At 40.6% G+C, this 14,048-nt stretch overlaps 1 long non-coding RNA gene across 1 annotated transcript; it reads left to right on the top strand.

Annotated features, from left to right (window-relative positions):
- Positions 1 to 2,189: 2,189 nt before the first annotated feature.
- LOC133829168 (uncharacterized) lies at positions 2,190 to 2,600 on the top strand. The gene is made up of 3 exons (XR_009891592.1): positions 2,190 to 2,237; positions 2,319 to 2,423; positions 2,510 to 2,600. It is a non-coding gene; the product is annotated as an uncharacterized LOC133829168 (long non-coding RNA).
- Positions 2,601 to 14,048: the final 11,448 nt, after the last annotated feature.

The following is a 14,048-nucleotide window of genomic DNA, read 5'->3' on the forward strand; positions in this document are numbered from 1 at the left end:
GGTTTAACTAGTCGTTTAGATCTTGTTGAAATGGGTATACGAACTGATTTAGCACCTGAACAGAAAGGTAAACGCACATATTTACCTCCTGCTTGTTTCACGTTGTCCAGAGAAGAGAAAAAAGTTGTATGTAAATCATTTGCAGAGATGAAAGTGCCTGATGGCTATTCATCCAACATTCGAAACTTGGTATCCATGGGAGATTTGAGGCTGATGGGTATGAAATCACATGACTGTCATATGTTGATGCAACAATTACTTCCAATTGCTATTCGGTCAGTATTACCGAAAAAAGTTCGAGATTGTTTAACGAATGTTTGCATATTCTTCAATCATTTATGTGGAAAAGAATTAGAAATGAAAAAATTGGATGCATTGCATTATAAGATAGTGGAAACTCTATGCAACCTTGAAATGTTTTTTCCGCCATCCTTCTTTGACATTATGATTCATTTAATGGTTCATCTAGTAAGGGAAGCCAAGTTGTGTGGACCAGTTTGGGCGAGATGGATGTATCCATTTGAAAGAAGTATGAAGGTGTTGAAAAGTTATGTGCGTAATCATTATCGTCCTGAAGCTAGTATGGTTGAATGTTATATATCGGAAGAGGCAGTAGAATTTTGCTCAGAATACATGAGTGGGGTTGAAGCAATCGGAATCAGCAAACCACGAAATAACTCAGATGGAGTTGATAAAGGACTACGAGGGAATGGAACAGTGACCACCGTGTCTAGGGTAGAATTAGATCAAGCTCAATTAGTTGTGTTGCAAAATAATCCTGAGATTCAATCATATATAATGTAAGTAGAAAATATATTTCAATCATATATATTAGAGTAGTGATTTTCTTTTTGTTGTTTAAACTTTTTGTTATTTCTTTTATGTTTCAGTGATCACATAGAGTTATTACGGTCGATGATTCCAAACAAGATTAAAAATAAACAAAAATGGGTTATAGATGAGCATAATAAAACGTTTTGCCAGTGGCTGAAGAATACAATTTTGACGAAGTTGGGAGAAAAAAATCATGGACTGTCGACTGAGTTGAAGCGCATATCTCTTGGAGCAAGCATTGATGTAATAAAGCATCAAGCTTACATTGTTGAAGGGAAACGCTTTCATACTAAGTCAAGAGATGATGCTCGGCTGGAAAATAGTGGAGTAAGTGTAGTCGCAGAAGCTATGCATTTTTCCAGTGCAAAAGATAATAACCCAATTTCAGGCACAATGACATACTACGGGGTTGTTGAAGAAATATGGGAGCTAGATTATTCATTATTTCGTATTCCTCTTCTTAAATGTTCTTGGGTAGACAACAATACTGGAGTTAAAACTGACGAACTTGGATTCGCTTTGGTTGATTTAAGCAAGAAGGGAAGCAAGAACGATCCTTTTATCATGGCTTCCCAAGTGAAACAAGTGTTTTACCAAGCCCACATTTATCATCAGTTGGATCTCACGTAGTCATCCCCGCTGAAATAACTCAACCAGAACCTTCAAATTGGTTAACAGATAACCAATGGGACAAAATTGATCTGAGTCTAAAATTTATAGTGAAGGAGTATTATTCCAATAAAGGAATAGATGAGGTTGTACAAGTTCCCATTGACCCGGAGTTTATAGGAGAACGCGAGGCTATCTTCATCACTTCAGAAGACGTTTATCAAGCAGCCTCCATGGATAATATTGGATCCTCAGCTATACTGTTTGGTATGAGGTATGTATCAATCCGTTATGTCATTACAAACTCTTAGAGGAGTTTGAATATATTAGATATTCATCCGTAGTGAAGTAAGTTCTGAGATGAAATTGTGTGCTGCGGAGATAACAGAAGGTTGAGAACATGTGTGTCTTAGTGAAGTAGGTTCTGCGAATTTTGTGTGCTGCGGTCGCTTATGGTTGAGAACATGCATGTTGTTTGTTGTATGCTTTGTCTGAATTGAATTTATAGGTTCTAATAATTTTGGATATGCTATAGAAACGGAGGAAACTCTGCCCAATTTTTTTTTGACGATATTAATTTATTAATTGAAAATGAAATATGAATGATTGATTCTCTACAGATGCATTTGGGAAAGCATGCACCCAAATTCACGGCAATTATATAAATTTTTTAACACCGAACATCTTTCTATTGGCAATGATGAAAGTAAAAACTATACGGTGGATCTTATAGCCAAATGGATGATGACTATGGATAGGCGAGGCCAAATATATTTCATTCCTTGGATTGTTGAGTAAGAACGAACTACTTAAACATTATCACTACTATGGTTGAATTTTAATTTTATAATAATCATATTTTATTATTATTTTAGTCGACATTGGATGTTGGTGCTCGTGATGATGCGGGGGATGACCATAATTTTGGACCCTTTAAAAAATCATAAATCTCCACCAATAATTACGGAGGTTATGGAAAAGTAAGTTCTTCCATTGTAATGTATGCATTATTAATTTTTAAAAGTTAAGAGCATAATATGTATTTAATTAATTTTAATTTTTGTAGAGCATACGCACAATGTTTGGAAAATGAATACATCGGCACATTTACAAAATTGGTGAGAGGTTCTTGTCCAAAACAACCTGAAAGTCATGAATATGGTTATTATGTACTAAGATACATTTATGATCTTGTAAATGCACCGAATCCAGCAGAAGTTATCAAGAAGAAAGTATGTTATATTTTAAACTCTTTTTTTCTTAAGAAAAACTAGTTATAGTATTTAATTATCTAATCTATATTAACTTTTCAATTTTGCAGTGGTTTGACAACAAGCAATTCAATGTCAAAGAGGATCTACTACCACTACAAAGTGATTGGTTAGCTAGATTAATGCCATTTGTTTATGAAATCTAAATTTTTGTATGTATGTAAGATTAAAGTGCTAACTTATATTGGTTAGAATGATTAAAGTCTTTGATTCATTACTAGCCAATTATTTTGTATTAGATATGAAATGTATATAAAACAATTTAACAAATTAGCTATACTATTGAAAATAATTATTTATAATTAAAATTGATAATTAATTATTTTTAGAAATAAAAATGGTGGGTTATCAACCGAAATTGAATATTTTTTTTTCAAATTAAGCTTTTTTCTCCGCGGCTTGCTTATTACAACCGCATAGAAAGCTTTCTTTTCTTCGCGGTTGGCTTACTACAACCGCAGAGAAAAGTGTACCTTTTCTCCGCGGTTTGCGTAACACTTTTCTCTGCGGTCGAATACACTGCGCTTTTCAATACTCTCGAAAACCGCAGTGTATTGAGTAAAAAAACCGCAGAGAAAGGCCTTTTTTGTAGTAGTGCTTGAACACCATACACACGCATTCGGGGTCGTTTACTCATCATGAGCTCGATACCTTGGTTCGCCTATGTTCTTCGAGATCATCTTCTTCGAACTCACAATCTTCGAGCTCGAACCGTCTCTGTGACTTTGAGCCTGACTTATAACCTTAGAACTCCTTCGAGACCATATAGTTTCTGAGGTCACCAATTCTGATGTTGTCACATTTACTGTTTAGCGAGACTATCCTTGACTTTCTCATTAATGCTGATTACATGATGAGAATGCTTATTTTGCGATTACACCTTTACGAGCCTGAGCTTCGAGATTAAAATCTCCATTCTCGAAATCTAGGTGTAACATTTTGCCCCCTCAAAAGTATCAGTTCAAATCCCATGAGTTGAGCCACCTACCACACTCGAGTGTGGACACGCATCAGCCACAGATTGTTCACTCAGAGTACTCGAGTACTTTTTCAACACACCCACATCCTTTCACGTTTAAGCTTTTTGCCACCAATATCACATTTTTTCCCCATCTGTCAGATCACACTCAAAATCAAAATAAAGGCCCATATATACTCGACCCATGACATCCCATGGGGTCATATATATTCTCTCTTCACCTTCATCATCTTCATTTTACTTTTCAGAGAAAAATGAAAAACCCAAAGCCAAAACTCTCTTTTCCTCTTTGCATGTTCTCCAAACTAAGAAGACAAATTAACTCCAGCACTTTCAATTTCGTGAAATCTTTCTTGCAACCGCTGCTTCAGTTGTCAATTTCACTATATCAACAAGCCTATATGTGTAAGTTGTAGTTCTTGACTCTTGTACTTTTATTTATTCATGCATTTTTATGTTTTTCATTTCCGTATGAATGTATGTTGTAGTTAGTAGTCTTAGCCACATTGTTTATCTGATACTGCATAAACTTTCAATTCAATGTTTTTGACAACACAGTTCTAAAACCCAGAGTTAGTGTAAAAAATGCAAACATAGGGTTTTTTTTCTTCTGATTAAGGGTAGTGAATCGTGTAAGCAAAGAAATGGGGGTTCTAAATTAGGGTTTTTAATTGCACAAATCCCAAAATTATCACCTTTTTGGGTAATTGTCAACTTTATCCCTGAAAATATGGGATTCTTAAAATGAATCCAAACTTTCCCACTCTCGCGTCAAGTACATGTTGGAAGCCTGAACTTTACAATAGTTCAGGGCTCCACTTAGAATTCTATCCATCCTTTCGAGACCTCGGTCTCGATTGTGTTTAATCCGTGATCTCGGGCTTTCGAGCTCGAATAACCAAAATTGTATTATGTGATTCCTTGCATGCCTAACCCTCACCCTATTTTTTCTTGTTAGATGTCGCAGAACTCTGAGAATCGGTGGGGGTCAGTGCTCGCAATTCCTTTCTCTCCATCAACTCCCAGTCCGGAGTCTACCTTCACTCGGAACCAGCAACTGATATGCATGCACCACGTGAGGTGCGAACAAGAGGACATCCGAGAAAATTTTCAAAGTCAGATTGACAAGGTCGAGGAAAGAAAAAGGAAAATACACTGGGTCGCGATTTATCCAGATCCAGAACCCAAGATCAGACCTATCCCACTCGATCCTATACTCAAAGTAACTGTTGCTTACAAGCCTGGTGCACTTTCCTTCTCGCTGATGGAGGACCCTTCAGATCGCCCCTCCACTTCTCGAGCTGCATCTATCTGACCCTGCAAGAGGGTTTCTTTGAAGCTGAGTATTATTGGAGCTCAGTTACCTCAACAGGCCAAATCTATAAGATTCTAGCTCGCCATGGACTGAAACTTTCTGATGCACTGAAGTGTCGACCTACGACTCCGAACAAGCAGAGTTGCTACACCCCGGGTGATGGTAACCCAGATAGAATGATTAAGCTCATGGCTTAGAGTCGTGAGCATATGAAGGCAGGGGCCCTACTTCCCCTAAAATCATTTTTTAAGGATTTTCTGGATTTTGTTGGGCTCGTCCCATTTCAACTCCAGACCAATTCATATAGGGTTATCTTCGCCCTCAAGTCCCTGTACCACGAACTGATGTGGAAAGGCCCCTTGCCACAAGAGATTCTGTGTCTCTTCTGTCTTAACAGCAACCCCTCTCGAGCTCGGGGAGGGGATGGCTTCTATTATTTGTCGAGCTATTCGAAGGAGAAGAAGATTTTCAAGGATATGCCAAACCATCCCCCAAACTTCAAGTTGTCATTCTTCTTGATGGATGGCCTCACTCCTTCCAAATTCTATTCATTCCAACGCATCCGTAAGTACTCACACTTATCCTTTTTCTTTTCATTTAATGACGAGGCTCGAAATAATATTATGTAACCTTTTCTTCAGCCAATTATCACTGTCCCACTCCCTCAGAGTCGATGGTGGTGTTCAAAATAGCTCTGCTCCAACTTTCATACGGTCGACGTTCTCTATCCTATCTTCTCCATGAAGAAGGGCTCCGACGGCCTCTTCGAGCAAGACCAGTCGATAGACGACCCTGCCTATCATAAGTACCTCAAGTGGGAGCACGTGCCACTTCCTACTGAGAGATTTCCCCCGAGAAAGAGGTCTTCGAGCTCACAGGCCCGTCCCCCTGTGGCTTGCCGTCATGATCGAGCTACCTCGGGAAATGAAGCCCAAGATGAGGCCTCGAGCTTGGGTGGTGGAGGTAAATTACTACTTAGCTCAGCCATGTGGTCCCCTTCTTTGCTTAAACACAAGCCCAACACACTGATCCTCTTTTTGGATCCTAGGGATAACTTTCATACTTGTTCCTGGGTAGATGAGAGGGTACATAGGTTTGATAGCTGGTTAGTTCAGCACCAAACCATGTATATTTTAAATGAGATTTGGGATGGGGTCGCCGTTCAATACGGGACCAATGTTTATAGAGACCTTTCGAGGCTGACTCCTACGAATAGGGAAGGGACTCCCCCAACATCCTCTGAAGATAGGGAATTTCTTGGTCGCCGAGCACAAGCTCCGTAGAGAGTACCAGTTAGGTTTCTTTTGACTTTAGTCTTGCTTCTTTTTGTAGTTTAGGCTCGATCAATGATGTGTAAATTCTGCATGTGCAGGCGACATGGAATTTAACTTAGACAAAGTACTCATCCGCCGCTCCGGAGCTAGGTAGAGTAAACGCCCAAGGGCGTCGTAGAGAGGGGGGCGCCCCTCCAAAGCCTTGAAAAAAATTTAGGCAACACCTCCTGCCTCGGAAACTCATGGCCCGAGCCTACCTGCTAATCCGAACCCCAAGGTCAGAGTATCCACTGTGGTCTCACTTCCCCACCTCCTCCTGAAGTCTAAGTTTCCCAACAGATGGCTCCGACCTCAAAGAAACAGGTTCCCACAAGGGAACGTTTGTTGTCGGTCTCGACCTATGTCCCTGAGTATGTGATCGATAATGTTGCGGGGACACACAGAGTCAGTCTGGGCTCAGATGTATTATCCTAAGTTGGCCAATGTTTTAGCAACCTTGGTGCTCCTCAATGGCAGTTTCTCAACTCCTGTCGCGATACCAACGCACTCTTTGACAAGGGAAATGATCTCTTCACCTCTGTGAGTCCTTTTACTTTGTCATGTTGCTTATATGGCCTTATCCTGTATGTTTACTAACCCCTTTTTATTCATGTGTACAGGCTTTCACTGCGTTTGCTCAGCTTAATTACAAGCTAAACAACGAAGTTCAAGCGAGACAATCCTACGCCGAGAAGGCGAAGAACCTCCAGATAAAGCTCACTAACAAGCTCAAGGCTATGAAGTCAACGATGTCTGAGCTCGAGTCAAAACTGGAAGCCAATGATTTTGAAATCAAGGAGAGAGACTTTAGAATCAAGGAACTTTAGGAGCTAAATGCCAAGCTCGAGGAGGATGAAAAGGCCACCTTCCATATAATCGAGGGTGAGAAGGCTCGCCTTCTTGAGGAGTTCAAGTAGAAGAAGGATCATGTTGTTGACATGGCCATGTATCGCATCAGGGCCAATAACGCTGATCTCAACACCAACTTTTTGGACAACCTCGAAGATGAGTTCCTTAAAAGTTGGTAGGCTTTGCTTGACGAGGAGGATTCCTGAGATGAGGCAGAAGAGACGGCAGAGACGTCCGGAGCTGCTGAGGGGGATGTGCCTGCTTTATGAAAGCGAGGTCATGGGCCAAAGATAATACATAGCTCGTTTTAGGGCTATTTTATTATTATTTAGATAGTAATTTTAATTTATATGCATTTGATTTTCTTGCTCGAAAACCTTTATGCATTTGATTTTACACTTAGCTTTTGCTTTAATATTTTTGCTTTACATTTTTTAGTCGAAATATTTCAAGAATGTTATACTAAAGGCTTGCTTTTATGTTTGTTTATTCGTAAAAACAAATTTGTTGGATTTAAGTTCGAGTTTTAATGCATTCATGTACAGTTTACTCGATATATCCATGTCTGACCTCGTTATTGTAAAGGTTGGACCTTACTTTTACCATGCACTCAAAAGTACTTATATGGCATGTAATTTTAGTAGTTTAGTTATAACACGCTTTTATAGTTACTTTTCCTCCTCCTCAAGTAGTTCCTCAAGGTTGTGAGGTTGAAACTTATTTCTGCAAAATTTTCCAGCCTCAGACTCGACTTAATTCAAAGTAGGTTTATTTACACTCCAACTTTCTATTGAGTAGTTTTGTCTGGTTTGTTCCAAACTTATTTAGCTCGTGTGCTAGGTTATTAATCCATACACTTGTAATTTTTATAATCTGGTTATGTCCACACCATCTTAGCTCACGTGTTTGAGTTATTAATCCATACACTTATAATTTTTATCATTTGCTTATGTCCAGACCATCTTAGCTTGCGTGTTTGGTTAATAATCCATACACTTGTAATTTTTATAATCTGGTTATGTCCAGACCATCTTAGCTCACGTGTTTGGTTATCGATCCTTACACTTATAATTTTTATGATCTAGTTATGTCCAAACCATCTTAGCTCGCGTGTTTGGTTATTAATCCATACACTTATAATTTTTATGATCTAGTTAATGATCCAGACACTATGTCGGGTTAATGATCTAGACATTTTATTCTATGTTATTTATTTTTCAAACTTTTGGTATGATTATATACCACTGATGCCCCAATAATATCCTATGAGTGTGACCATAGGTTATTGAATCGAGAGAGTTTGCAAAAAAATAAAACATTTAAAAAAGTAAAAAAATTGAACTGAATTAATCATTTTTATTAACAAACATCTAAAAAATAAACAAGCTTGGTTACAACAAAAATACCCTTCCTACATTATTGATAATAAGGTCATAGATGTTCATCATTCCAAGCTCACAGCACCAACTCTCCGTTTTGTCTCGTCAATTTATATACTGTAGGCCAGATGATAGACTCGATCTAGTATGGTCCTTCCCAGTTGGGTCCGAGTACTCCAGGAAATGGGTCTCATGTAACCGGAAACACGCGTCGTAGGACCAGGTCTCCCAATCCGAATTTCCTGTCTCGAACCCTCTAATTGAAATACCTGGCACCTCATTGCTGGTATGCATCATTTTTCAGTTGAGATTCATCTCGCCTTTCTACAATGAGGTTTAGACTTTCTTCGAGATAAGATTGGTTCGAGGCCTGATTGTACACATGGCTCCGTATTGTATGTATTTCGACTTTAGTAGGAAACATGTCCTAGCATCCATATGCAAGGGAGAAAGGAGTGTGCCTAGTTGAAGTCTGAGCTCTGGTTCGATAAGCCCACAAAACCCGAGGTAACTACTCAGGCCACCTTCCCTTAGCCACTTCTAACCTTTTCTTAATGGAGCTTTTTAGGGTCTTGTTGAATGCTTTGACTTGGCCATTTGATTGGGGATGGGCGACGAAAGAGAAGCTTTTTATAATCCATTTTTTCGCAGAAATCGGTAAACAGGTCACTGTCGAATTGGGTACCATTGTTCGACACTATCTCTCTAGGCATCCCATATCGGTAGATGATATTTGTTCTCACAAAGTCTAAGACTTTTTTCGAGGTAATAGTGGCCAAAGGATCAACCTTGGTCCACTCCGTGAAATAATCAACTGCGACCACAGCGTACCTTACTCCACCTTTGCCAGTTCGTAACGAGACTATAAATGCCCCACACTGCGAATGGCCATGGGGAGGTCAACATGGTAAGCTCGGTAGGTGGAGCTCGCGGTATTGAAGCAAATCGTTGGAACTTATCACATTGCTTGACATATTCACACGTGTCTACCATGACTGTGGGCAAGAAATACCCCCGTCTTATCACCTTCTTTGATAGACTATGCCCCCCAAAATCCATCATGAATTTCTTCCAAAATTTTCTTTGATTCGGGTGGAGTTACAAATCGGAGTAATGGTATAGAATACCCTCCTCGATTCAACCTTCCTTCCACAATAGTGTACCTCGGGATCTGATAGATCAGTTTCCGAGCCTCGTTCCGTTTTGCTGGGAGAATTCTAGTTTCGAGGTAATCGACTATTGGGATCAGCCATGTACGTTGAGAGTCGATCATGCATATGTCTTCTCTGCCAGGCTCGCTGATACTCCGGGTTGATAGAAACTCTATTGGGACCACATTCAGTGTATCAACCTCACTATTCGTAGTGAGCATGGCCAATGCGTCTGCATTTTAATTTTGTTCTCAGAGGACCTGCTCTATAGCATAGAATTTGAACTGTTTGGGCGCAGTCTTTGTTTTTTCTAGGTACGTGGCCATTCTTATGCCCCGAGCCTGATATTCCCCCAAAACTTGGTTGATCACCAGCTGTGAGTCACTATAGCAGTGTATAGCCTTTGCTTTGAGCTCCTTGGCTATTCGAAGTCCTGCTAGTAATGCTTCGTATTCAGCTTCGTTATTCTATGCCTCAAAGTTGAACCTTTAGGCTGAGTGGAATTGATTTCCTGCTGGGGTAATTAGTATAATGCCTGCCCCCGATCCATTTTCATTCGACGATCCATCAATATAAAGTTTCCATAGCTTGCGGGTTGGGGTTATAAGTTCATCATTCAAAATACCAGTACACTCAATAATGAAATTTGTTTGGGCTTGTCCCTTGATGGTCATTCTTGAGTGGTACGTGATCTCGAATTACTCGAGTTTGACGACCCACTTTAACAATCTCCCAGAAGCTTCTAGTTTACATAAAAGATGTCGTAGTGGCTGGTCAGATAGCTCATGAATGGGATGTGCTTGGAAGTAAGGTTAGAGCTTTCGAGATGAATGAATAAGGCTAAGAGCCAGTTTTTTCATTAATGGGTATCTCAATTCTGCCCCCAGTTACCTTTTATTGACATAGTATAATGGTTTTTGTACCTTCTTCTCCTCTCGGGTGAGCACGACACTAATGGCATGCTCGGTTGTAGCGAGGTATAAATACAAGACTTGTCCTGTGATAGGTTTCGACAAGATTGGTGGTTCGATGAGGTGCTTCTTTAGGTTATGGGATGCAAGCTTGCTTTTCTCTAACCACTCGAACTTTTTGCCCCCTCTTAAAAGCTTGAAAAAAGGAAGACAATGGTCTGTAGATTTTGAGATAAACCTACTTAGTGCCGCCATCCATCTAGTTAAGCTCTAGACAACCTTATGCTTTCGAGGTGATGGCATATCTATCAACGCGTTAATCTTGTCCGGATTAACCTCCATTCCACGTAAATTTACTATAAACCCAAGAAACTTTCCCGAAGAAACTTTGAAAGAGCACTTTGTGGGTTAAGTTTCATGTTATAATTTCGTAGTACCGTAAAGCATTCTTCGAGATCATCCACATGGTTATTGTTATGTTTGGTCTTGGCCAGCATGTCGTCAACATAAACTTCCATGTTATTTCCTATCTACTCAGAAAACATCATGTTTAGCAATCTTTGGTACGTAGCTTCAGCGCTTTTGAGCCCGAAAGGCATGACATTGTGGCAGTACAACCCTTTGTCGGTTACGAAGCTTGTGTGTTCTTGGTCCAGTGTGTGCATGGAAATTTAGTAATATCTAGAATAAGCATCCATGAACGACATGATGTTGTGACTTGCAGTAGCACCTATGAGTTGGTCTATCCAAGGTAGGTAGAAACAATCTTTAGGACATGCCTTGTTAAGGTCTGAGTAGTCGATACATGCTCGCCATTTGCCGTTGGGCTTCGGGACCAACACTGGATTGGCAATCCAATTAGGATAAAAGGCATCTCATATGAATCGATTTGCCTTTAACTTGTCAACTTCTTCCTTAAGGGCCTTTTTTCTATCATCGTCTAGGAGTCTTTGCTTTTGTTGCTTCGGGGGGAAGCTTTTGTCAATGTTAAGCACGTGGCTCATGACATTTGGACTGATTCCCACCATATTCGATTGTGACCATGCGAACACATCCTGGTTTTCTTTTATGAAGCAGATTAATTGCTATTTCGCTTCTTTAGAAAGATTCTTACCCACGCTCACCATCTTCGTGGCATCTACTTCTTTGAGGCTGACCTCCTCTAGCTCTTCTAGAGTTTCAAGGTCAGCCATTTTTTCTATTATGGGGTCGATCTCTTCATCTATCTCGAAGGTCGTCCCATCCTTGTTCTGAATAACTACAAGTGCCTGTGCACTTGTTTTCTTTTTTCCCTTTATGGAGATGCTATAACATTCTCTTCCCGCGAGCTATTCCCCCTTCAACATCCCGATGCCACTAGAAGTTGGGAATTTGATGGCAAAATGCCTAACAGACGATACTGCCCCTAGCCCAACTATTGTGGGTCTTCCGAGCAGTACGTTGTAGGCCTATGGGAGGTCCCACCACTACAAATTCCATCATCTTGGTAACTGAGACTAGATAGTCTCCCAAGGTTGCGGGGAGTTCAATGGATCCCATATAGGCAATCCCTTCTCCTAAAAAACCATACAATGTTGTTGCACATGCTTTCAAATCATGAAGCACGAGTCCTATCTTTTCTAGAGTGGCTTTATAGAGTATATTCACCGAGCTCCCATTATCAATCAGGACTCGACGTACCCTCTTGTTCGTGAGTTGGAGAGTTATGACCAGGGGTCGTTATGGGGAAACTGGATGTGTGATGCGTCCTCTTCAGTCAAAATTATGGGTTGAGTCTCAACCCTCTGTTGTTTTGGAGCTCGTGGTTTGGGTTCGTAGGGAGAACTGTCCCTTGTCTTGAGCTCATTCACATATTTCTTTCGGGCGTTCCTGCCCAAACCTGCGATATGAGATCCCCTCGAGATGGTTATTATATCCTCTCCATCAATTGGAGGGGGTCACTCGTCCTCCCAAGCTCGAGAGTTATTATTCTGGGCAGGTTGTGTAGCTGCTACCCTTTGGCTTGTCGAAGCTTGATTCAGATTTCAGTTCCTGACGTACTGTCCGAAATAACCCCTTGAGATCAAACCTACGATCTCCTATTTCAATTGTTGGCATTCATCAGTTGTGTGTCTGATATCTCTATGGAATCTACAGTATTTATTTAAATCCCTTCTTTCTTTTTGGTTCCTCATGGGCTCAGGTCGTCTGAATGGGACCTGGTTTTCGTTAGCCAGGTAAATATTCTCCTGAGACTCGTTGAGCTTGGTATACTATTTGTATACGGAGAAATATTTGTCCCATTTCTTTTTCTTTCCTTCATCAGGTTCGGGGTTATTCCCTTCCTTCTTCTTCCTTTTAGAAGGGTTATCCCTAGAGGGTTTTGAAGTTTATGGGGTTGCTGAAGTCGAGGCAAAGTTCACGTTTGTCATTGTAGTTATGGGCTGAGAAGTCATGTTCAGTGCTGACCTCGCCTCCTCTATATTGACAAACCTCTGAGCCCTCCAATTGAACTCGGTCAGCAACCTGATAGATCTCCTTTGTAAATCTTCCCAAAGGGGACTTCCTGGCAGTATACCCACTCTAACAGTTATTAGGTGACCACTATCATCAACATCTCGAGCTTGGGCGACCTCTAGGTTGAACCTCGCGAGGTAACTCTTTAATGACTCATTTTGTTGTTGTCAGACATTCGTTAAGGCTGAGGCCTCAAGCTTGATGCCAATCATAGCCTTAAATTTCTTCTTGAAGTCTCTAGATAATTGATCCCAGGACAAGATCGAATGTCTTTTAAACTTCTCAAACCAGATTTTTGCTGGTCCTATAAGTGTTGCTGGGAACAACATACATCTGAGCTCGTAACTAACATTGTTGGCTCGCATGATGCTGTTGAAGGTACTTAGATGACTATACGGGTCTGAGTTTCCGTCAAATGGTGGGACATGAGGTATCCTGAATCCCTAAGGGAATGGAGTGCTTGAGATGGGTGAGGAAAAAGGCTCAAGCTCCTCGTTGGACTCTTCAGCCTTGTCCCTATTATGCTCGTTCTGTAGGAGCCTGAATACTCTTTCTAACTGGTGACTCCTTTCCGGGACTAAATCCACTGGAGGTCGAGCATGGACTTGAGGGTGCTGGTTATCATTAATAAAAACTCCAGCTCCCTATCTCGGTATAGGGTTATACGCAGGCTGTTTGCGGCCATTCAGATGGTCACGCAAATCAGGGTTTGGGGAATTATCTCGACCTCGATTATGGTTTAGATGATCCTGCAGATCAGGATGATTCCCTCAATTCTTTGTATACCTTGGCTCAGTGTTATAAATGTTCATGGACCGAGTGTAGTCCAACCTTTCGCTTACATAACTCGCAGCCCTCTCTGGACGCATGGTTCAATGATTATAAGTTGGGTCGCTTGCTGGCCTCCTTGTTCCAGCAGTTTGTGATCTTGACATTTGGCT

Source organism: Humulus lupulus, chromosome 4, assembly GCF_963169125.1.
Source record: "Humulus lupulus chromosome 4, drHumLupu1.1, whole genome shotgun sequence".
In the NCBI taxonomy this organism is placed as follows: domain Eukaryota; kingdom Viridiplantae; phylum Streptophyta; class Magnoliopsida; order Rosales; family Cannabaceae; genus Humulus; species Humulus lupulus.